At 33.9% G+C, this 23,677-nt stretch overlaps 1 long non-coding RNA gene across 2 annotated transcripts in view; it reads right to left on the reverse strand.

Annotated features, from left to right (window-relative positions):
- The window catches only part of LOC123384353, a 936,858-nt gene that overhangs the window by 86,674 nt on the left and 826,507 nt on the right, over positions 1-23,677 (reverse strand). For both annotated transcript variants that reach the window (XR_006595332.1, XR_006595337.1), the window contains exon 7: positions 21,589-21,721. This is a non-coding gene — a long non-coding RNA (uncharacterized LOC123384353). The remainder of the gene's footprint in view (positions 1-21,588; positions 21,722-23,677) is intronic.

Here is a 23,677-nt window from a genome sequence, read left to right on the forward strand (position 1 = left end):
AAGGTACGACTGTCATTCTATGTATCCTTTGTCTACTAAATTAGTCCAAGGATATATTACTTTTAAGATGCCTACAGCCCTATTTTATAATCCATACATTCTGCTGCTAAGTAACATAGCTACTATATTAGTTATCTATCACTGCATATTGAATTACCCTCAAAACTAAGCAGGAAAAACCAACAGCATACACTATAAATGACATTACAAAATGACAAAATATTTATTATATCGTACAGTTTCTGAAGGTCAGGTATCCAGTAGTGGCTAATCTGAATGATTTTATGTCAGGGCCTCTCAGGAGGCTGTGGTATGCTTTGGGCTGAAGCAACGATTTCCCCCTGACTATTGGCCAGTGGCTTTAATTCCCTGTTATGTGGGCCTTTCCACAGGGCTGCCAGCACATGATTCAAGATAGAACCAACACCCAAGACAAAAGCTACAATCCTTTTAAAATTCTCTATTGTATTCATTTGAGGCAAGCCATCAAGTCCAGCCAACACTCAAGAGGAGGAGGGTTAAGCCCTACTTTGATGAAAGAATTTGTGCTGATAATTTTAAACCCACCACAGCAAGGATCCTGAATTGATACAATTGCTTTTTTGTACACAGCTAAAGTACTTCATTACTCTTTTACATGTATTTTTACAAGGTTATTGAGACCTTTTTTGACTTACATCCGAATGCATTCCCTTTCCTTAACAAAATCATGTTACTTGCATATTTGATAATCGCACATTGTATATATTCATCCAAGCTATAAATGAAGTTCTTGAGACAAATCTAAGCATGACACTATGACATGGTAATAAACCAGCCCTCCCAGATGACAGTAATTCATAGTGCAAGATGCACTATCATTTACAAGCTTATCTCACATAATCACATTATCTTCACCTTCAAAAGAATATCATGTAGCACTCTGTTAAAGCATTGCTCAGATCTACAAAGAATATGTTCACCAGATTTTCCCTCAGCTCTGGTCCAGCAAGATGATAAAAGGAGGGGGGTGGACTCTTTTTCCTTAATAAATGAATCATTGTGTTTTGTCATAAACACATTTATGGCAATTGATTCTGAAATGCACCTTCATATCTGATCAGTTGCAACTTTCTGGCATCTCTCCCATTTTCCATGACTCCTCAGACACCCTCAAGCTAGTTATGGATTATTTTGCAATTCTCTTTAAAAACTGAAAGAACATCTGAAGGAGACTTGGTCTATTCAAAGACAATGAGTCTAATTTTTTTTTAATTTTTTTTTTAACGTTTATTTATTTTTGAGACAGAGAGAGACAGAGCATGAACAGGGGAGGAGCAGAGAGAGAGGGAGACACAGAATCTGAAACAGGCTCCAGGCTCTGAGCTGTCAGCACAGAGCCCGACGCGGGGCTCGAACTCACGGACCGTGAGATCATGACCTGAGCCGAAGTCGGACGCTTAACCGACCAAGCCACCCAGGCGCCCCGAGTCTAATTTTTAAAGTATTATGTGTTTGCATGTTTTTGGCAGTTTTTGCATAGTCTCTCTTAAATTTACTCTTCCACTTGTAAGAATATTTCTTGTCTCCTAATCATTATCAAGTGATGAGTTATCACGTGGAAGCCAAACTAGCACAGACTTGAAAAAAGTAAAAATATGGCTGTGTATTATCAGAACATCAAATCAAATAGAATGTCTTATCAGACTTATAATAAGGAAATTTCTTTGCTGAGAAAAACCTATAAAAAGACTTCCAGCTTCCAGAAGTAAAGGCTTCCTAGGAGTCTTAGGGGTAAGACAGTCAACACAAAATCCAGTCTGATTTGAAAAATCTGTTAGATTCCACTTCTCTAAGACTCAAGCTCTAATTCCCCAAAGTAAAACCTGAAGTCTAGCTTCCAAGAAAAAGCTTTCTACAAAGATTTTATAAATATATTTTTATTGAAATGAATTCACATCTTCTCACTACCTAGGCATATGTATAACAAATGACATCATTCTATAGGTAGTTTCAAGGCCCTTTTGATGTTTTTCCTCTGAGGGTTCATCTCATGATATTATTTTTATTTTTATAGATCTTGTGTATACTAATATGCGTAGCACCCCGCAATCCAAATTTGTTATCTCTCCCTGGGACTAGGTATTCTTACTAGCTTGGTGCCAGAATAAAGCTCTAAATCATCCACAGTAATATTCAGCAATCATGTACAAAAGAACACTGACCAAACAAAAAAACCAAGATCACGTGAATCCAATAAAACAAAATGAGAGTTATGCTCTCATCCCTAAATGTACTGCAAGGCATTCTAAGATAGAAAAGAGAATTCGTATTGTACTCTTGAGGCAGATTTGAGACACCCAGTACAGATACTCAATTTTTCTGACACACTTTAACAACTGTAATCTTTAGCTTCATTAGTTAAAAATTAGATGATATACAGTAGCAAAAATTGAAAAAGATTTCTTCTTTGAGCTAGAGAGTTCATATTACATACATGTCTTTCCTACGTACTTTTTTGCAATCTGTCTACAATTCTAACAAATTTGTGTAGAGTTAGTGCTGTTCTTGGACCAGGCACCATGGTTTTGGAAAAATCCCAGACAAGAAACCTGACTGAATAGAAACATACTATTAAAATTGCCCAGGAAATAGTTTTCACAGAAGAACCTTAATGGATATCATAAAAGGCTAATGATAATGCAACACTGACTATTCCGATAGAGATGCACTATTTCCTGGGAAGAAAATATATTTGCTAAAATATCCCTTGGAAATTACACTCACAATATCAACCACTTAAAAACAAAAATGAAGAACAAAAACAAAAACAAAAACAAAAAAAAAAAAACCAGGAAACGGGGCATTTAACCTGCAAGAAAAACTTTTCTGAGAAAGAGTTGTGAGTTTTTTTATAATGTATATGAAGTCAAGAATCAAGGAAATAATTTGTTGTTTTTATGTCTGAGAATTCAAATTTGAATACAGGGTTATAGAGAAAGGAAAAGTTTACTCATACAAGAAATTTTCAGTACTGTATGAATTATGCCTTTCAAGTGCTCACATATAACATCCTATGGTTGTTTATGAATTATTTTCTTTCTCATTTTCTCTTTCTCATCGCAGGTTCTCAAGCACAGAGAAGGTAGTGTTCAGCATTTTGTGCTTATGACTGTGGTTGGCAAATAATAGGTGTCAGTGAACATATTTATCAAGCAAATGAGTGATGAAAATCATCTTACCTACACAAAACAACCAATGTATGAAGAGTACTTATTTAGTGCAGTGGGATAAATTATTGGATATTTTTTATTTCCAACAAATGTATTTTCAATTTATTTTCAGTAGCTGGCTTAAAGGTGCTTTTCATGAAGACACCAAAAGTGCAGAAAATGTGACATGCAGGGGGTGCCTGGGTGGCTCAGTCAGTTAAGGGTCTGACTTTGGCTCAGGTCATGATCTCACAGTTCGTGAGTTTGAGCCCTGAATCGGGCACTGTGATGACCCTTCAGGGCCTGGAGCCTGCTTTGGAATCTGTATCTCCCTCCCTCTCTCTCTCTCTCAAAAATGAGTAAGTGTTAAAAAAAAATTTTTTTTAAATGTGACATGCAGGTAAAAGTGAAATTGATATTTTGAGAAAATATAGACAAAAGAGATTACAAATGGAAAAAACAGAACGATTTTTCACAAAGAAGCTAATGAATCACCTGAATTTTATGCAGACATTTAGTAAAATCATATGTTATTAGTAGTCATGTTAATTTGAGATGCTGTTACTTATCAGTTCTGAGGATTCTACATATCCAGGTCACATCCAAAAGACCGACTGTCCCAAGGGTAACTACTATCAAGGTAGAGAGGAGAGAAATATTTGGGAGAGAGCTTGGAGGTTAGACAAAACATCAACATAGAACCTTTGTCTTTGTGACCTGGCAAAGATTTTTTTTTTTTTTTTTTTTTTTTGCTAGATAGGCAGGTCTAAGGTCTAGTACCATATTTTCCTCCCAAATAATATGGAGATGACATCTCTTTCATAAATATAGAAAAGACTGATTCCTTCTTGTTTGATAGCCCTATAGAAAGATAGAAAGAGAATTTCATGATATATTCTAAGGCAATGGTTCTCAACTAAGGTTGATTTTGCCCCCTAAAGGGGGATTTGGCAATATTAGGAGACATTTTTTATTATCATAACTGGGGTGATCAAGGTAGAAGCCAAAAATGCTGATAAATATTTTACAATGCACAGGACAGGCCCTTCTCCCAAAAGCAAAGTATCTGGCCCAATATGCCCATAGTGCTAATGTCGAGAAAATATGTTGAAAGGTAAATGTCTAAATATAGCTGATTATGTAAATTACATAGCACCCAACAGCTATTATTATTAATATAAACCTACAAATAATAATTTAAATAATATTAATAATTTACAATAATAATTATATTATATATAATTGTATAATTATTATAAATAATAAATAAATATTTATTTATATAATTATTTAATTACTATATGAAAATATATAATTGTTACAAATAAATATAAATCAATAATAAATATTATAAATAAATACACAATAATTATACATAATAATATATAATAAATAAATATAATTTATGTAATAAATTATAAATATATATAATTATTTATAAATAAATAAATATATAGTTATATTTAATTATTATAAATTATATAATTTATATATAAATAATAAATTATTTATAAATAGATATATAATTATTATACATAATTATGTATACTACATGTATTATTAAATGCATACATACATACATGTATGTATTATACATAATTATGTGTAATAATTATATATTTATAATAATAAATTAAATAATATCTGCATATAGAACATAGCTGCTTCCCTAATCTAAGTGGTTTGAATCAAACTAGTTAAATCAATTGCTCTATGGAGACATGGCTTTATTTATTTATTTTTAAAAAAAATTTTTTAACGTTTTATTTATTTTTGAGACAGAGAGAGACAGAGCATGAACGGGGGAAGGGCAGAGAGAGAGGGAGACACAGAATGGAAGCAGGCTCCAGGCTCTGAGCCATCAGCCCAGAGCCCGACGCTGGGCTCAAACTCACGGACCGCGAGATCGTGACCTGAGCTGAAGTCGGACGCTTAACCGACTGAGCCACCCAGGTGCCCAGAGACATGGCTTTAAAGGTGGTGTCACTATACCTAGAGCTGCATACATGTTAAATTGTCATCCTGCCAGTGTCTTCTTTTGAAAATAAAACAAAAATCTGTTTTTGGTTCTCTGCCAGCAATATAATCTTGATTAAACTAGCAGCTTTTTTTTTCTCTTCAAAATAAGACTGAATGTTTCTAAGCAGTCGAGAATGAATCACCTTAGGGATTAGTCATGAAAAAAAAATACATATTATAAGCTCTTTAAAGTTAAAGAGTAGTGTTAAATATATAGCAACGTGCAGTTCCACCCACCTTGTTGTTAGTAAAGATAGAAAGACGTTTAAAAAGCATGAGGTAATAAACACCACCTGCTTTTAAAGTACAGGGATCCTGACATTTGCATTTCTGTTTGTATTTAAAGTCTGATATTCACATCGAATTATGTTGGTATCTGAAAACAGATTCACTTTTAATGTAATGTAGCAGCAGCAAAAATGTGAATAAATTGGATATTACCTATATATTTTCATACACCTCACAATGACAGAATTATGGCTGATTTTTAAACATTAAATTTTCAATAGCTAATAAATATTTTAATGTAATAAATTAGCAAGCACCAACTTTTAAAAAGCTTACTGTAGACAGGAAACTCAGATCATTATGAATGATGATTTATAAAATAAAAATTAAGTATAATATGTACTTTTAATTTGTTTTCTTCACTTGAAAAATGCCATGAATATTTGCCCCTCTCTTACTCTCTCTCTACCTCTCACACCCACCACATACACATAAGGATGCAGTGCTGCATGGTTTCATTCCACTAATGGATACAATAATTTATTGAACTAGTCCCTATTATTGGACATTTTTGTTGTTTCCAATATTTTTGCCCAGATATACAGCTTCAAATAACACCTGTCTCTCTGTGTATCTATCTACCTATCTATAAAACCTTTATGCTTTTTTTTTCTTTTATATGTTTTCTTGAAAATTTCTTTAGGATAAATTCCTAAAAGTACACAGCTGAATCAAAGGAAAATGTTTTTAAAGATTTCTGGAAGACAGTGCCAAATCGCCCTCCTGAAATGTTAACTTCCTGAATGTTTTTATATTTCTATGTTTAATCTGTGAGAGAACCCACTCTTCCTTATCATCATCAAGATACATATGATTTTCATATTTCAGCTAAAGGATCATATGATGTTATTATCATATATTTAGAATCTCTTGACTCGCGCGCCTGGGTGGCTCAGTCCATTAAGTGTCCCAACTCTTGATTTCGGCTCAGGTCACAATTTCCCAGTTCAGGGGGTATCTGGCTCTGTGCTGACAGTGTGGAGCCTACTTGAGAATTTCTTTCTTTCTCTCTCTTCCCCTCCTGAGCAAGCTCTCTCTCTCTCACTCTCTCCCTCCCCCTCAAAATAAATACCCTTTAAAAAATAGAAAAGAATCTCGGACTCTAAATACACTTAAAGTTTTTTACTCAAATGAAGAATAAAATTATGTGTGTATCTCCCACTATATGCTTAAATTCAATGAAAGAAAGAACTATGGCTTTCAAAGGACATGACCTTGACAACTCTATCATCCTTCAGGTTTCTCTGCTTTTTTTTAAGTAATGCTTTCTTTTGTCTCATTCACTTGTTTTGTCTAAAGGTCTTAAGTGACAGTGTTCACACATATCAATGGACAGATGCACTACATATAAAATAAAATATCTAAAGACATGGTTCTATCTTCCAATGAAGATGATTAATAAATAATAAAAATAAAAGGACACTATTTTCTGATATCAAAATTATGCCTTTCATTTGGAAGGAGGTGAAATGCAACTGGCATTTATCTGAATAGATAGCCAATGAAAAGTAAAAGAAGAATTTATAAAAAATATATATAAAGGCCAGAAGAAACAAGACTAAGTACACATTTCTATTGATAAATTCAAATATACTCCACATTAAAAGAAGACTGCACAGGGCCGCCTGGGTGGCTCAGTTAGCTGAGCATCTGACTTCAGCTCAGGTCATGATTTCACAGTTTGATTCGTGAGTTCAAGTCCCGCATCTGGCTCACTGCTGCCAGTGCAGAGCCTGCTTAGGATACTCTATCCACCCCCTCGCCCCCTCCCCCACTCTCTCTCTCTTTCTCTCTCTCTCTCTCTCTCTCTCTCACTCTCACTCTCTCTCTCTGTCTCTCAAATAAATGAACATTAAAACAAAGAAGACTGCCTATATATATATAATATATACATATTATATATATATGTATTAACAAATGAAACTTTTCATTTCTTCATTGTTTCACATGTAGCAACCATAAAGAAGTCATGTTTATGGATGCTAAGATTTTTCAGCAATCCGAATTCTTAATTTTCCTAAATCCCACTAATTTAATAATATCTGAATCCTCCACGGGGCTAATTTACTGAATAGACTACAGCATTTTTATTGTTGAGCAGTTGTTCCAACATTGTTTCAAATACACAACAATCTTCTAACACAGGTTGCCAAGCTTTTCTCATTTTATCCATCTCAGTAGATTTCTGCAATTTTAACAAATCTCTAAGAATATTAAGTACTCATTGTTTTCAGTAAGACTGTGGAGCTACATCTGTATCATTTTAACCAGACATAATCATAATCATCACATTTATACTCTGCTTTACAATTAATAACGTGATTGCCTATACTTTAATTCACTGAATCGCCAAAACAGCCATGGGAGGCAAGTTTCTTGCTCTACTACATTTTTCCTTACATAGAGAAAGTAAGGCTAAAGAGGTGAAATTAGTTATCCAAATCCACATAGTCATTAGGTTCAGCATCATACACGATTTCCTGCTTAAATAAATCTCATTCCATCCACTTCACTTCTGTGTTTTTGTAAAAAAAAAACAAAAACAAAAACAAAAACAAAAACAAAAACAAACCAATATTAAACTGTCACCATTTCTAGTTTACGTAACTAATTATATGTGTGAAATAAACTATTACAATTGTTTTTAGTGTTTTAACATGAGAATTAGCCCCATCACTTTTTCCTGCCATGATTTTTCCTTCTAACATTATCTATAAAGCTGGAATAATTGGGGATGGCATAAGCCATCTAATACGTTCAGCAGTCTTGTCATATTCATTTGACATGAAATTGATCTAGTGAGTTGATGATCACTCCATTCCCAGAGTCACTGTGAATAGAGAATCCATTGTTTCATGGTTGAATATGATTAATGGCATCAATGTGACTCATTGTTTCATCAATATGATGTAAACAATGAGTTGATTCAGTCAATTGAACAAACAAACAAAAAGTGTCAACCTATTTCTTTTTATCAACTAAGCCAAGCAACATGTTGACTGCACTATTAACTTTTCAAACAATTGCTCAAAATCATGTTGGACATCCCTTAATTTGAGCTTTTCTTATTTGAAACACCATTTGCACACATCTAATATAAAGATATTTTTAGTATGTGAATGGTAGTACAAAATATTTTATTTATATAAGACTCTAAAACTTACTTTTAAGAATTTTGCATCTTATATATTTCATATTTCTAGTGGCATTTCTTAATCTCAACAACTTAATATCCTTGTGCACAAAACTAATATGTAATGTTTATAAGTGAAGGTGGGTGAGAGAGATACATACATTACTTATATTTGAGGCAGAATATAGATCAGATGCCTATAACATACACTATAAAATGTAATTATTTTAAAAGTAAGTATAGTTTATTAATCACAAAATATTTTTAGGAAAAAAAGAGGAGTCACTGTTTTTGTTAGGGTGCTTCTGAGCACCTGTTAGGTGTTAGGTGTTTCTGAGACTGTGGGCAGTCTCTGAGGGCAAGGAGCTTGAAAAGAGAACATATACACACAAATGTCTATCACTGAAGAGAAACAGATTGTATACTGAAACCGATCACAGCTTCTCACAAGTATTCCATCTGGAAACACACGTCTGGGTTCTATTTTTTCACCCCCTTCACTTACCTGAGGAATGCAAGATGGCTCAGGTGAATGAAATTGACAAAGAAGATAAAGTGCTATTGCAAACAAGGAACTCTAATCTGGGAAAGGGTCAAGATGGTATCAAGGACAGGACTATTTTTATCATATAAAAAGCACTCCAATATACATTGAACGTAACCGGCCATTTTACATGTATTGCCATCTATTTATCTGCATTATCAATATACCTGACTTACACTCATCTCTCTAATGCATTCATTTCCAACTTTATTGCTTTAAGTTACCAGTGTTATCCAGCAAGTCTGATGCTCTATGTGATAAACTTTCTTTTCTGCAGAAAGGTCAAATAATGGCTCACTGGACGTTATCCACCAGCTTACCCCAGTGGCACTAGATTACATTTTCTTTTGAACTGTTTACAGGAAAGAGTTGCACTAATGTGAACCATATCTTACATATTCTTTAATTGTTTTGCTGTAGACTTCCCTGTTCCTGGAGGGACTGCTAAAAGAGATTTACTAAAAAGGCAACCAAAATGAGGGAGAAATGTGGAAAACGATGCAAATTTCCCACAAAGGTAAATACATGTTATCTCAAACACCTCATTTTACTACTAGACTATGCCTCTGAAGTCATCTCCATTTTATTGAAAAGTAGCAACTTAACCCTTAGATTATTTTGACATTGTTTAAATATACCCAGCTCTGTCCAGAAAGTTCCTATGTTCTTTTCTTTTTTTTTTTTTAACGTTTATTTATTTTTGAGACAGAGAGAGACAGAGCATGAATGGGGGAGGGTCAGAGAGAGAGGGAGACACAGAATCTGAAACAGGCTCCAGGCTCTGAGCTGTCAGCACAGAGCCCGACGCGGGGCTCGAACTCACAGACTGAGATCATGACCTGAGCCGAAGTCGGACGCTTAACCGACCGAGCCACCCAGGCGCCCCCCTATGTTATTTTCAACATATTCTTTAGGTACTAAAATAACTGGTTTTAACATTTAAACCAATTACTCAAAATACCTATTTGTCTTATTCTTAGTGTCTCTCTCTGACAGAACGTGTTATTGGCAAACGCTACCTACTGTATAACTCACATTGCTTCACAGTGAGTACAAAGAGATACTAAAAAGTGAATAATTCATCTTAAACGTTTTTGTATTGCCCTGTTTACTGGAAAACTTGTCTATAGTGAAGAATATCATGTAATCTGCTGAAATTGTACCCAATCAATGGTAATTCCATTACACAGCTGACAACCACGCATAGAATCAACAGTCTTGGTAACATCTATGATTGCATTTTTGTGAGTGCGTGCTAATATTTCTACAAATAGTTCAGAATCATCCAAAATATTTGTCTCTCTAATTTAGAAAAAGCTAATTTTGTGCAGCAGCAAAATAGAAATCATTGAAGTTTCTTTGAGAAATGATTATATTGTGCTGGAAACCTAAAGAAACACTGTAGTTTTTTTTTTTTTTTTCTTTCTTAAGTAAAATAAATTATAAGAAGTACAAAGACAATAAAGAATGTAAGGGGTACTTGCCAAAATAGAATTTTCAAGCAACAATACACATAGGATATTACAATGATAATGATCATTATGTATAAGCTTGTAGTTTTACACTAAAATGTGAGCTGCACAAAGCTGAAAAGTAGACAGGGACAGATTCACAGTAGCTCTGTCCCATACCTCCCAATGCAATATCTTCTGTCTGCTTCCTTCCCACTGTCACTCATCATCTGCATGCAGACCTGGAATTCTCTGGTGAGATTCTGAAACCCCACACGTAACAAGCAAAGCTAACTTTACATGTAATTTCTGCTTTCTTTGTAGAACCATGCATCACTTTAGATCTGAAATTCTAATCCAAATTTTACTCTGATTCATATGACTAGAATCATGGTATTAGTGTGAAAGACAAAGAGGAAGAATGCTAAATTAAAAAAAAATGCAGCAGGGGATTCAGAAAAGCCTTTTCATAAAATTATTATTCAGGGATAACTGATTTGTTCAAGATGTCTCAACAGAAAACTAAAATGAAATGCCCATGAAATGCTAAATTACGGGAATAAATAAAGGAAATGCTGGCTAAATAAAGGAAATTTCAGCGAGATGTACCTGATAAGATATATATTTTTCTATATCTAAAATTAGATGGGGCGCCTGGGTGGCGCAGTCAGTTAAGCGTCCGACTTCAGCCAGGTCACGATCTCGCGGTCCGTGAGTTCGAGCCCCGCGTCGGGCTCTGGGCTGATGGCTCGGAGCCTGGAGCCTGTTTCCGATTCTGTGTCTCCCTCTCTCTCTGCCCCTCCCCCGTTCATGCTCTGTCTCTCTCTGTCCCAAAAATAAATAAAAAACGTTGAAAAAAAATTTAAAATTAGAATGTGTGATGACCTCATGCAAATAGCATAATGTGAAAACGATATAAATATTTAGAATAACTCTTGATATAGTTTGTTGGTCTCAGAAATGTTTTCCTAGAAAAAGAAAATGTGAATTTTCCTCGGATTTTTTTTTCTTTTTTTTGATAGAGGCAGAGAGAGAGAGAGAGAGAGAGAGAGAGAGAGAGAGAGAGAGAGAGAAACCTAAGGAGGCTCCACACCCAGGGCAGAGCCTGATATGGGGCTCAGTCTCATGCCTAATGAGATCATGACCTGAACCAAAAACAAGAATTCAATGCTTAACTGACTGAGACACCCAGTTATCCCATTGGATGATTCTTTTAAATGTATGTCAAAGACTAGAGAATTAAATATTACATTTCAATGTACCGCTATGATACATCTTGAAGAAAATATATCGATCATTTTAGTTTTTTTGGAAATAGACGAGGTTAAGCTTCACAATGATTTCTAATATTATCAGTACACTGATCTTTTTCCTGCCATAACTTTTTAAAAAGAATGTACTTTTATTTAAAAAGCATAACTTTCTTAGCTTACTTTGGTCAATAAAGTAAGGTCTTTAGACAGGTGCTTCAATGCAACACCATGAGAAATCAGAAAAAAAAGTGGCATTTTTTATATTTTAAAGATCATTCTATAAGAATTTGAGCAATGCAATGGATAGTTTTGCTTTTCAGCATATATAGTGAGATAAATATTTCTCCAATAATTCAAAAAAATTCATCCCTGAGAGTACTACCTGATTTTACTTCTTTTCAAATTTCCTCTAGTGATAAAATACACCAAAATATTAACGGTGAAAATGCATTATTATACATCAAAACCTCTAGAACGTACAATACAAGAGTGAGTGCTCATTGAAACTATGGAATCCAGTTAATAATAGTCAATCAGTATTAATAAATCATAAAAAATAAACTACACTAATGCAAAATATTAATAGTAGTGGAAATTGTAGGCAATGGGAGAGGAGGCATATGGGAACTCTCTGTCCTTACCAAACTTTTATTTAAACCTAAAACCTCTCCCAAACCAAAATCTGTTATTTAAAAACATACAATATTACATTTTGAGAAAATAATATAGCTTGAATATTATTTTCCCTATACGTTGCTATATAATATTTTTACAAATCTGTGTTACCACTAATTTTTTACTTATTTTTGTGTTTTTTTCACAAGAGCAAAAAACATTAATTTTGAGTTACTAAAACCTCTTAGTTTTATTTTTTTATTTTTTTAAAAAATTTTTTTTCAACGTTTTTTATTTATTTTTGGGACAGAGAGAGACAGAGCATGAACAGGGGAGGGGCAGAGAGAGGGAGACACAGAATCGGAAACAGGCTCCAGGCTCTGAGCTATCAGCCCAGAGCCTGACGCGGGGCTCGAACTCACGGACCGCGAGATCGTGACCTGGCTGAAGTCAGACGCTTAACCAACTGCGCCACCCAGGCGCCCCTAAAACCTCTTAGTTTTAAATGGACTATAAAATTTTAACATAAAAAGTTATGGTCTGATTAAACTTTAAAAGTATTTTGAAAAATTAGGAAGATATTCTCAAAAAAGTTGAATATTTCTTTTTTAAAAGGGCATTTCTTCTAATACATGCCCAGATGCTAATATATAGTTTCCACATTGCTATGCAGAGACACACACGGTGTCAAGAGAATTGGTGCTTATGTTTACAGAATGTTTGAAACTATTTGAGCAAACTAGTGAATGAAAGTGGGAAGTCAACGCAATCATCATAGATACTATCTGTGTACAGATGTGTGTTGGGTATTGCTTCAGATCTTCTCATACGTGCTATGGCTCCTGGTTTCTTCCTTGGGGGTCTGATCCTGCAGCCCAGACTGACTTGCTTGGGTCTGATTACTTCCTGATATCTGAAGTGTTCTTAAACAGCACACATTTTGCCTTGGTAGGAATGCAGTAACTGCATTTCTGCTGCTACTGTTATTACTTTTTCCATTTCTCCTCCTAATTCTATTTGGTTTATCTATGAAATGCAGGGATTATTGAATTCAGCAACCCTATCATGCAGCTACACAGAAACTAGTTCTCTAGACTAGAGATATGCAAACTGGTTGACCATCAAAGTTCAACAGTTTTGAAGAAATATAGATTCTTATATCCTATCCAAGAGAAAATGAATTATTTCTGGAGGTGGTACCCAAAATGTCTATTTTAATAAATATCTATATAAGATTGAAATTAGAAACCATTGCTTGAAAATGTAATCAGTCGCAGTATGAGATGTGTGCTTGTGTGTGTAATGTGTGTGTGTGTGTGTGAGATTACTACCCTAAAGCTCTATCTAATTAAGCAAGTGTTCTATGTTCTATCATTATTTCTTCTCTCCTAATATACATATTTTCAGAGCAAATAATTGCTGTCTTAGTCAGCCGACCTAGGCTTCGTTCATTTTGCTGTTGCAGAGTACAGTTCATTATTAATTTTTGTTATTGCTACCTGGCCAAATACACATTACAGTGAGAGTACAAAGCATTCCTTTAGGCCATGTCTTCAATCTCTATAGAGCCCAGAAGACAAGAAGAGAGGGTCAACTTGAATGGTCTTAGAGAGGTCTTTCGACTCCACTCATCCTCTCAAACTCCCTATTAGCTATTAACTTATCTTCAGATATTTTATGCATAAATATTGATATTTTCTCAGGCAATTTATTCTTCCTCTCTTCTCCAACAAACCCCCTCTGTCCATAATTGTTTTCTCTAACTTAAATCATTAATGACTAATAGTAAAATTAAAAAGAACAAAAAAGATGAAAAGCAATATTTTTACAAGTTCAAGGACAGAGACATGAAATAATGTATTATGGACTCCCTCTTTTGGCACCCAGAGCACCAATCTAACTCTTTCCCAATGAGCCCAGACACAATCTTATTTTGGGTCGCAATCCTACAAAGGTAGTCATAAAAGTTGAAATCATCTTGCCATTCATTATCAATCTCACAGAAAAATCAAAGCAGGTCCAATTGAGAAAAACATTAGAAAAAATTTAGGAGATTATATTATCGTTGATTGACAACAGTATGTGCAAAGTATTGAGCTATTTGTTCACAAGCATTATCAAATCTTTCACATATGTGTGAGAGCCAGGTAAGTTCTCTAGCACAGAAAACACAAGAAGCTGGTTTTACCTGGACATTTAATGTACATCATGCCACATTAAATACATACTGATTTTTATGTTTCAAATAAGTTTTGGTGTTGATAAATTAACTTTTAGTTTTTTGTTTGGCCAGCAAATGACACAATGTTTAAAATATTTTTTGCAGTGACTAACTTATCAAATTTTTATAGAGTCTAAATGGACTGAATAGTCATTGAGTTGAAACAACCCAACACATTTGCTTACATAGTTTTTAAGAAAAGACATGCGCATTTCCATTAACATTTATGAAATCTATTCAAGAAATCTATCAGCCCACCTGATGAAGATCTTAATTTTTTTTCTTAAAACGCTTCAGTACTTTCCAATTAACAATCATATAATAATGGTGGCTTCCACATTTAAGAAGAATATTCAATAATAAGCAGAAACTAAGCACCAAAGGGAAAAGAGAAAGAAAAAGAAAAAGCAAGTGCAGCAATCCAATACGTAATGGGCCACAAAACACATAGGTGCAATGCATAATGGCCATGGTGTCAGCAGCTCCAAACCCTCTATTCTGATGAATAGAAAAAGCCAATCACACACTGTTTCCCAAAGCGATCCCAAGCATCGTACATGAAGCAATAGCTGTAAAATGGAGTCCCAACAGACTTATTCAAACATGCAAATTAACAGCATTGAAAAGCAATGTACAGTAATCAGGTCCCATTTAGTATTGTAACATCAGCTGGGACACAATAGCTGTCTGTGTATCTTGTAGACAGTTTGTATTGGTAATAGCCGCCACATGAGTAATTAAGCACTTTAAACAAGTCAACCATTTAAGCTGTCCTACAAGTTAGGAGTGAAAAGCAAAGCTGGAACAAAGAGCAATAACAAGGAGCCATTAGCCTTGATAACACTGGTCCACCCAAAAGCATATGTTCCCCCAAATGAGAGCAGATTGTAGGTCTCACCTGCACTTCAGATGTTGCTTCATTAGTGTTCTACACATTTAAATAACTTAGATCCTAAATATATTTTTATGTAACTAAAATACTAATCACGGTAATCTTTTTCTAATTCATTTTATATTTTCAAAATATTTTAATACATCTTTAATAACTACTTAAAACTAGTCATCTAGTTAATACTTCCAGGCTTGGCCCATTTTTCTAACTGCATAATTAACTGTAAGATTTGTAAATTCATGCACCCTGGCATTTTGTACTAACTTGTGATAGGGCCAACGTTTTGGACTTCTGTGCTTCCCAGCATAACCATACACGTAAGCTTCGGCGAATCAGGCTTAATCTGTTTGAACTTATGGAGGATGTTACTGGGATAGACCAGTGGAGATGATATTTTTATTCAATTTGCCAGATACTACAAAAGATCACATTTAAAGTGTCTGTAGTAGTCAGGTGCTTCTTTCCAAGGGAGGAGATTTTTCCAGATTCTCTAATTTATCCCTGATGTTAAATTACATACTTTTGATTGCAATGGAGCTAAACAAAGAACACTTGTTTCACACTATTTGAAGATTATTATTCTATTTATCCTCAGCCTTCACTCCTCAAGGCTAAATGATTTAAATCCCTTTAGTCTTTCTACATAAGTGTGCTTTAAAGTGGTTCATCATTTTTGTGTCTGTCCTCTGAACCCTTTCTAATTTATTCATATCTTGCAGTTGCATTGGTATTTTAGTATGGCCTTTGCCCCACAGCACTCCTGCCAGGTCACCATGGTCAGTGTTCTCTCTAATTTTTTCCAGCCATGTATACACTGGGTGACAAGGGAGCTGCTGGGAGGCTTGGGTCAGGTCAGGGAGTCAGTGGGGTTACTGACTCACCTGGATCTGATCACTGGGACAAGAACGTGGACCAATAGAACCTCCTGAGGCTTCAGACCTGGCATGAATGATGTATGAGACTTTCTTAGAGTCACTTCTGAGTTACCCCCAAGGGAGTGAAACTTCACCAACTGCTATATAGATGTTCAATTTAAAGAATATAGTGACCCACAGGACTTCACAGAGGTCAACCATCACAAAAATTCTTTCACTTATCCTTAACCTCACTATTAAACATTCAGCCTCCCGCTAAGCAGCCAGAAATTTAGCTTTGAAGATTTTGTTTGTAATACATAACAGTTGGGGACTTTTCGGGTGCCTTTGTAGGGAAACAAGAAAATGCTCATTAATTTTAATTCTTCTAATACCCTCTTCAGCTATTTGATGAGTCAGGCTCAAAGTAATGACTCATTTTTACATTATTTCACTCAATTGCCTTGAACTTCAAGATCCACAATCTTCTCTCTGTCATATGTAGCCCAAAGCAGTTGAACAAATGATATTAAAACAAAGTCTGGTGTTTATCTGACTATAGATAGCCTAATGTTATCATAATCAGGCAAGAAAAGGAATAGTGGTGAGCTTATTAAAACATATGTTTTAATAGAGGTAAGCTTATTAAAACAGATGAGTTATAGGGGAAATTGAGGGCAAGATATAGAGTGCCTACAGAAGAAACAGAAAGATTCCAAAGATAAAGAAGACAAGACAGCAGGCAAGAAGTAATCTTTGCCTAATTAAGCTTTGGGAGTTGAGGGGAAGTACTCATACAGAATATAAGTTTTAGGAAAATAATGGCACAGAGAAGCAATAGGGTAGATGTGTGGATTGAAGTATATAAATTGACTGAAAATCAGACTGAATATTATTGCATGAAACACAAGAGATATTGTGCCACTAACCAAAAATATTAAGAAGCAAGATGTTCAAACTAATTAAGAATATTATGCTACTGTGTCTTTAACATTTCAATGGAATCAACTGGAAATTTTCTGAAGTTTTTCCCTTCATCTGAGATGGAAAAAATTCACTCTTCGTGCATTTGCTACCTGGGACATGGCCAACAAGTTCCCAGGCAACAAATTTAGAATTTTTTGTAACAATCCAATGAAACTGCATGCTGTTGCTAACTTGTAAACATTCATATAGCTGGAGAAAAGCTCACGAATTCCCTTTTATAATATCAGCTAAAATATGATGTGTATTTATTTCTTCCATCTAGACCCCAAATGTTCAATATCATCATATTAGCTGAGAATATGATGAATGTAATGGAAAAAGAAAGAAGTAGAATTATATACAAAATGATCCAATAACAAGGGATTGTGTCAGGGTCAGAGATAGTTCCCATCTCTGGGAAATAAAAGTCAAAACAATTGTATAGTAGCAACTCTAAAGACCTTGCTCAGCATTAGATTAAAACTTGCCATCCCACTTGACTCATTTTATAAGATAATTAAATTAGACTCTAAACAATTGATCGAAACATTTTTTTGTGTGAGAAGAACTGCATGTTCTCTTTTGTTTCCAATTATTTTTAATGCATAATTTTATTTTTCTACATTATATCTAATTTCATTATGAACATAAAAACCTAATCATACCTGTATCTTTCTACTAATGGGGGGAAGGAAATTTTAGAAAGAGAGTTTTTTTTTTTAAACAAAGCAATTTCTATTACCCAATACAGGACATCTTAATTAGAGTAGATGGTAACATTATTTTTATACTGAAAACTGTGCTAAAAGCTATCATCCTTATTAGTCCACAAAGATTACGGGGCAGCATGTTAGTTCCTAATAAAACCAAAATGATTTGAGAAAATTAAAGCAAAATGTCAATGCACCTCATGCTAATCTACATTCTACACTAAAAACATTAAAATTTTAATGACGAATAAATTGACATATTTATATAGTGTCTTCATGTTGGCACCCATTTTTTCCTTAAGATTTATCTCACTTATATCTTTGAGTCCTTTAAACATACTACAATAGAACTTTACTAGCATTCATGAGAGAAGTAATTTATTTGACTGTGACTCTTTGATTAAAATATGCAGAATAGCAACTTTTATTTTTCAAAGTAAGTGTTATGAGATCCAAGTAAACTAATAGTCTCCAATATGGAAAAAAAAAATAGTTTCCCTTTAGAAGGATAGAGAGGTGTTAGTCTCAAATTCTGGCCCAGATGAATTACTCTTTAATTAATCTGAGATTCAAGCAAACTACTCATTGGGGGATTTCGACTAAACTGAGAGCAAAATAACATTTAAAATTCAATATAATTTATCTGCTGAAAAAAGTATTATGGCCAAATGAATCAGTTTCACCTGAAACTCAATATTTAAATATTTTACCCATTCATTAGATGATTGTTTTAAAAATATGTTCAGAGATTTGAAAAAGGATTCAGCCCATAAAGTGTTCTGAAGTTCTAACTCCTTTTCTTGAACATAGGAGTCTTCACGTTCTCACTACTGCCTGTTCCCAGTCTCATTTACTCCATTTTTAGTACCAATTCAATTCTGATCATGCATGTTCTCTGCATGAATTGGAATGTCTCACAACATTTCTTTATAGATGCTTTTGTACATGTTGTTCTACCTGGTTGAAACACATTTCTTTCTCCCTTATTCACTTAGCAGATATCAGTCATATTGCCCAAATGTCATCTTCTTTCATTATCCTTCCTAGAGTATTAGGTCTCTTGTAAGCTTATCATAATATCTTCTATAGACCATTTAACAGTGTTTATTATTATTATTATTATTATTATTATTTCCTCACTTGAGGGGCATTCTTGAAGATCAGAGGCCTTATATGTCTCCCTGATTCTATAGAAAATAACATATTGATTTGTTGAAGAAATAAGTGAATAATTAAAGCTATATTCCTTTACTTTCACAAAGGATCAAAGGACAAAATAAGTTGAAAGCATATTGTGAAATACAGTAAAATATTTTCATTATAATTAATATATTTATACTCAGGGCAGTTATTTGATATCATCTTGCTAGTTGGCTAAGAAATAATTTTGAGAGCCTGTTGTCTGAACAAACTATTGCCTGCCTTTTACCACAGCCCATAGCATGCATGGGATTATCAGATATCCCACTAGAATAATGAAGGCTACACAACATTTCAAACTTTGAATGAAGCTGAGGTATCTTAAGAATATGAAATGGAGATGCTGAGTTAAGACCTATTCATTGGTAGGGTGGAATAAGCGCATATTCATTTTAAATTCTAAATACCATAGTAGGACACATAGACATATATAATTAAAGTGCAGTAGAAGGTATACAGAGATAACTATGTTACTTATAAAATTTAATATACACAGATATGCTCTTATTTAAGGGAATCATGATTCCTACAATTATCTTTCATCCATGTTGGAATAAAAAAAACAATCAGAGAAGTCAAACTGACAGATACTACATTTTCTAGTAAACTAATGCAATGAACACTCACACTGGGCATCTAAAGTAGTTATGAGAATAAACAATATATAAGTGGAAGGGATTTAATGAATATAGGAAACATAGACCAGTCATGCAACTTCCCTAGTGAAAATCTTTATGGCAACTGCACTTACTCACTTTCCAAACACTGCCATCAATGTAGATTTATGTTTTCTCTGGGGTTTTGTATGCAAACAGCATTTTATTTTTTTTTCTTATTAAATTTCTTATTAAAATTATTTTCTTGTATATTTTCTTATATTTTCCCTGCTTTATCATCTACTCCCCTCTGTGTTACCCATCATCTTCCAGGATTACCTCATTAAAAGTCTGTAGTGACATTTTATACCTTTCTTTTCTATATGCTTATGTAACCTTACAAAAAGAAATAGGCAGATAGCCTCACAAAGACATGAAATAATGATTTTTGGTTATTTGCTGATTACATATTCACAGCAAACACATCCATAAAAATCCCAGCTAGGCATGGCTAGATGTGTTTTATTTGTTTCTGGTTAGTAAACATCCTTTCATCAATATTTGTTGACATATTCTGCCTTCCTTGGAATAGCTCTTGTGCAAAATCCCATCCACATTCACATTACTTTTCACTCTATTCCAATTTCTTAATCTTAATCTTTCCTCCCAGAAATAGGCGTTTCAAGAAAGAAAAAGTGAGTAACCCTTTCTACCCACTGCAAGTTCACCTAATTTAATTGTTGATATGAAATACATAAATGTACCTAGAGGTGTACATTTTCATTGGGTGATAATTAGATGAGTGTCAAAATTAATCTTCATACGAAACTCAAGCAGAAGACAAATATCATCAGCATAAAATGAACTCAGAGACCAAAGAATAAATTTGGTGTTACACAAAAGATAACAATTATTAATATTCTGTTATTAACATTGTAGTAGTTGATTACTTTTAAACATTTTAATATAATGGAGATACAATCAATTTTCAGATCAATTAACTATTGGATTGACTCTGTATTTCCTATACTGAATATTTGCAATGCTAAGTAGATGCATTCTTTCACAGGAGGTCAGTTGTGAAACACATTATGTTTTTGGTTCGTTCAACCCAGACAGAATACAGCTCATGGTAATATTATCATAAAGCGGTAAAATGTCCCTTCTCTTTCATAGCATCTGATTTAAGGAAAGATTATTTTCCTTAATGGTAGTAATACTCACATAGCAATTCCCACATTGACAAAATTATATGATCCAATTAATATTCTAGCTTCGACAAGAATCACATGTCCTTCCCAAAGTTATTGAGCTAATGTATTCATTCCCAATATTTGTATAAACTATCAGCCTGTTTTTATATTTTCAATTTCTTTTGAGTTCATTACTAACATTTTGGTCCATAGAATCATCTGTGACTGAAGTCACAATTAATTACTGCAACATTTTACTGCTTTAATAATAAATATATATCTAGACTTCAATTGAATGACAGAATTTCAATATATAACGTAGACTAGGAGGGTTTTTTTTTTACTGTAACCCAAATTCATATTTGAAATGGATATTCAGATATTACAGTAAGTTTGAACAATGGCAGGCTTTGTTTTCATCACTGGCATCATAATGCTAGGATAGATGAGGTGGAGTCTTACCCTAATATCTCTCTCTGTCGCTGATCCCACACAGAGTCAGTCAAGCACGGGGTCAAAGGCTGAGATCAAAGTTGAAGAATCATAGTTGCTCATCAGTATCTCTAATGTACCTGTTGCACCAGTATCTTCATCCCTAGACAATGAAAATGAAAACAAAAACATAAACAAAAACAAAAAAAAACATTCCTCCCATTCAGGCTTTGCTTTGGAGGAAACAGCAGAAGTCATGCAACTGCCCCTACCCTACTGTTTTCTATTCACCCAAATATATTTCCTCATTTTCATTCTTTATCTCTTCTATTACTTTCATTTCTAGTAAAAAGGAATCTCTACCTTTTTACTTATTAAAAGTGTTCCAAAAGCCATTTTCTCGTGTGTGTGTGTGTGTGTGTGTGTGTGCGTGTGTGTATAAATCTTGTTTCTTCTACATTTTGTAGTATTACCTTTATCCTTTCTGTCAAATCATTTTATTTCTTTCTAAATAAAAATATAACCTCACATCACTCCTATAGCATAAATGACATGTTTTGAACTTAATACTCTCTCAATTCACCACTCCTAATCTGTTGCCTTTGTCAAACTTTTTGCTAAAAATAGTTTTCATATGCTATCTCCAGTTCATTACCTATTTATTTCTTAGTAGCTTGAAATTAGCTCTCCTCTCTGAAACATAGCTCCTGTTTAAAACAATATCCCCCGACACAAAAAATATAAGTACGTATTTATAATTTTTAATAAATGTATATATGTGATTATTATCATACTGACACCTTTGGTTCAATATTTTGATATTTTTTCTCTTTAGCTTACTTTTCCCATAATTTATGTTGCTATTCACTCCATATATTCATCTCAATTATTTCTCCGTGGTCTTATAATATTCTCGCTTCCCCTCTCTTTCTGTCTCCCTCTCTCTCACACATGTACATATTCACATGAACACATATAACTCAACATATCTACACACATATTTAATGTTTTATTTAGGGGCTGCTTCCTTTAAAAACCATTATGACATCCATGCACTTCAAGATCTTTCTTTTCTCGGGCAAAATATCCACATGTAAATTTCCCTACGTATGTAACTCACTTCTGTTAATGTCAGTGTAGTACACTACATTTTACATATACCCTGATTCATTAACCACTCTGCTGTGGATGGGGGTTCACATGATTTCCCTTTTTATTTTCCTGCCACTATCGATTGTGCTGCAATAAACATCTCCGTACATATACCCTTAGGTTTTAGTGTTTTTATTCTGAGTGATATCAAAGTATTTAGCAATTATTTTGGTGTGAGCCACACCCATAGAAATAGACTCTAAAGATGTAGACCTTACTGTTGTGAAACAACTTCATAAAAATCTATGGAATAGATTTGCATGAATAGGATTCCTGGGTCAGAGGGTAGGTGTATTTGCAACTCTGTTAAATGTTTCCAAATTGGTTTCCATAAAGGCTACAATCATTCATACTCCTTCCAAGAATCAAATATAGTACTGTTTTCTCAACATATCCACTCTCAGAGAATGATATAGGTATTCCTAAACATTTGAGTCAGGTATGTACTCTGCCATTAGATTGTTACTTTAATTTGCATTCTCATTGTAACTAATGTGCTTGAACATTTTTTTTTCCTCTCTCCCTTCTGCCCCACCCCCCTTATTGCGTCTTTTCTCTGTCCTTTTCTGTCTTCTGTTTTTGACAATCTGAACTTGTTTTTCTGAAAATGACTTTTTCATGGTTTCCCCATTATGGTATTAGATTGCTTGATTTATCCCCTTCTTATCTTATCAAAAAAGTTTTGAGTAGTACCAGTATTATTCTGTGCCTTCAAGCAGTTTTTCCACATCAATTAAGCAGCTATTGTCTCTCTTTAGTATACTTTGACATACAATTTATAAAAATGTTAGAATTGATTTATTTTAAAATTTGTTTTATAACTTTTCAATTCCCTACTATATTATTCTGCTTTGGCTGCTCTAACAAAATGCTACAGATTGGGTGTTTTAGACAACAGCATTTATTTTTCCCAGTTCTGCAGGCTGGGAAGTATAAGATCAGATTCTGCAGGCAGACTCAGGTACTG

Source organism: Felis catus, chromosome A1 (assembly GCF_018350175.1).
Source record: "Felis catus isolate Fca126 chromosome A1, F.catus_Fca126_mat1.0, whole genome shotgun sequence".
NCBI classification, from domain to species: Eukaryota; Metazoa; Chordata; class Mammalia; order Carnivora; family Felidae; genus Felis; species Felis catus.